We start from the raw sequence: 2,548 nt of genomic DNA, 5'->3' as shown, positions 1-2,548 counted from the left end.
TTTTCTTCTAATAGTTTCAGGGTTTCCAGTTTCACATTGAAGCCTTTGATCCATTTGGAGTTGACTTTTGTACAAGGTGAAAGATAAGGATCTAGTTTCATTCTTCTACAGGTGGAGATCCAGTTTTACCAGCACCATTTGTTGAAAATGCTGTCTTTCCTACATTGTGTGCTCTTGGTGCCTTTGTCAAATATCAGGTGGCTGAAATTGCATGTACTCAGGTTTGAATCATCAATGATGTTCCTTTGATCTATATGTCTGCTTTTGCACCAGTACCATGCTGTTTTTATGACTATGGCTCTCTAGTATACTATGAAAATGATTTTTTAAATTGCATATTTGAGTGTTTTGTACCTTCTGTGAATTGGAGTGGCTCTGCTTCACTATGGAGTGGCAGGAAGTGAGATCATTCGGACCCAAAGCTGCCCAGAGGGTTTGGCATGTGGTTATGATCCTAATAATTCTGATCAGTTCCCCTATAACAACCACTGCCTTTCCCTCTTTCCTCACCCCTCTCCTTGGTTGAAGTGTTGTGCCTTAAAACAGGGCACCTTGATAGTAGTAAGCAAGTCCCTAGACAAAAAGCCTGGACCTTTAGTTTTAACCCCTGGGGAGGAAGACAACCTTCCTCTTACCATCCCTGTACCCAGCCTAATCAGGATCCAACTGTGTCCAAGGGTGCTTCTGCTCCCTCTGCAGCCCCAACCCCAAAGCTATAACCTTCCCCACTACTGCCCTCACCTCCCCCCTCTTGAAGCAGAGTAGATTACAAGCTGCACCAGCTCAGCTTGGTGCCTCCTCCTGCTATTTTTTCCCCTTAGAAAAGCACCTCCAAGTGAACCCACAAACCAGTAAGGGATCATCAGAGAGCCACAGTCTTGAGAGCAGGGCACCCTGGGAAGAAGGGTGGAGCCTAGCATGGCGGGAGATTGGAATGAAAGGAGGAGGAATTGGAACCATTCTGGGAAGCAGGAACAGGGAGCAGGCCGGCCAGCCTTCCCTGGACTTAGTGGGGTACCAGGGCACCTCATGAGGACCCTGTGGACCCCACACGGAACTCTGTGGGGTGAGTGGGTATGTGGGGATGCAAGATGAGGGAGACCATGGGCAAAAGTGATCTGGAATGGTGGGCAGCTGAGCTGCAGTGTAGACCTGGGCTTCAGGTGTTGGTTTCTTTGTAAGTCACTCTCCCCGCTCAAAAGTATACGGTATACAAAATTCAGATAAAGATGTATTATGTGGTTTGTTTACCTGTGTCAGGAGCATGAGACTCTGAAGAGAGGGAGGGCGGATCACACAGAGAGCTGGAAGGAGAAAATTTAGTGGGACAAAATTGGCGTAGTTAGCAGGATAATGCTGGAAATGACAAACCTTGGGAAATTGGGAAATGCAAGGGAGCTAATGGTGACACTAACGTGGATCTTCCAAAGGATTATAACATATGTAATTAAAAAGATGCAGACCATGCAGAAGTGTGGGCCACAGCTGTGTTGTAAATGTGGGGAAACAGCCCAGTTGTGGCTATGTGAAGATTTTTTAAAGGTTATGGAAAGGCTAGAAAAACTTTTACAGGCCTTGAACACAAACAGAGAATGTAGAAAGGGGCATGGCCACTTTGCATAATAAAAGATTTGCCCAAGGCAGAGGAAGCTGAAAAGACTAGGGAGGTACTGGCAGATCCAGTTGCAGAGTTTGAGAGAGAGAAAAAAAAAACAGGACATTTTAATTTGTGTAAGGTCCAAGGACTCTGGAAAAAGACAGATAATAATGAAAAAGTAAATGACTTAAAAATAAAAGTAGCTAAAGCTTCTATCAGATTCAACCTTTGGCACAAAAAAAGCTAACAGTACTGTAGCTAGGAAACACTCCACAATGGAACCATTAAAACTAGGAAAAACTTACAAGCAAGCAATCAAAGAGCCCGTCACCACATGGTGCATGAGGGTATGGGACATGGGAACAAATAACATCAGTCTAAGTCCTTCAGAAGCTTCACAGCTGAGTTATATAACCACCCATCCATCCTTGTGATATAGACTGTTCAACCTAGGCCAATGCAGGGATGAGTAGTTCTTAATGGGATGGCATTAAAGATACATGGTCATAACCAAGGGAAACTCTAGTAATTAACAGAGGCTGGAGGACTATAAAGGAGGGACAGGCATTACTGAGAGAACTAGATAGGAGAAAAGCAACATATGATACTCAGTTCACTGGTCCAGATAAGATTGCGTTCACCAGAGATATAAAGGAAAGCTTAATTCAACTGGGACCTTGAGAATGGTATAGAGCTTTAATGGTTTTGCTAAGCCCTTTAATGGGACAGGATCTTTGTAAAGTGAGAGAGGCTTTAGCAGCTCTAAATGACTCTGACCAGCTTGTAAAACATGTCTGTAGAATAACAGAACACCCTATCAGAGATATAAAAAAGACCAGACAGAAAAAATGGTCCATTTGGGTTACTCAAAGACAAAGGTGGCAAGACTTATGTCAAGCCCAAATTCCCAGAGAGAAAAATTGATAGAAAACCAAACCAAATTCAGTACTA

Source organism: Nannospalax galili, unplaced genomic scaffold (assembly GCF_000622305.1).
Source record: "Nannospalax galili isolate Female #2095 unplaced genomic scaffold, S.galili_v1.0 scaffold332, whole genome shotgun sequence".
In the NCBI taxonomy this organism is placed as follows: domain Eukaryota; kingdom Metazoa; phylum Chordata; class Mammalia; order Rodentia; family Spalacidae; genus Nannospalax; species Nannospalax galili.
The sequence above is the reverse complement of the archived record's forward strand: the minus strand, read 5'-3'. Positions refer to the sequence as shown.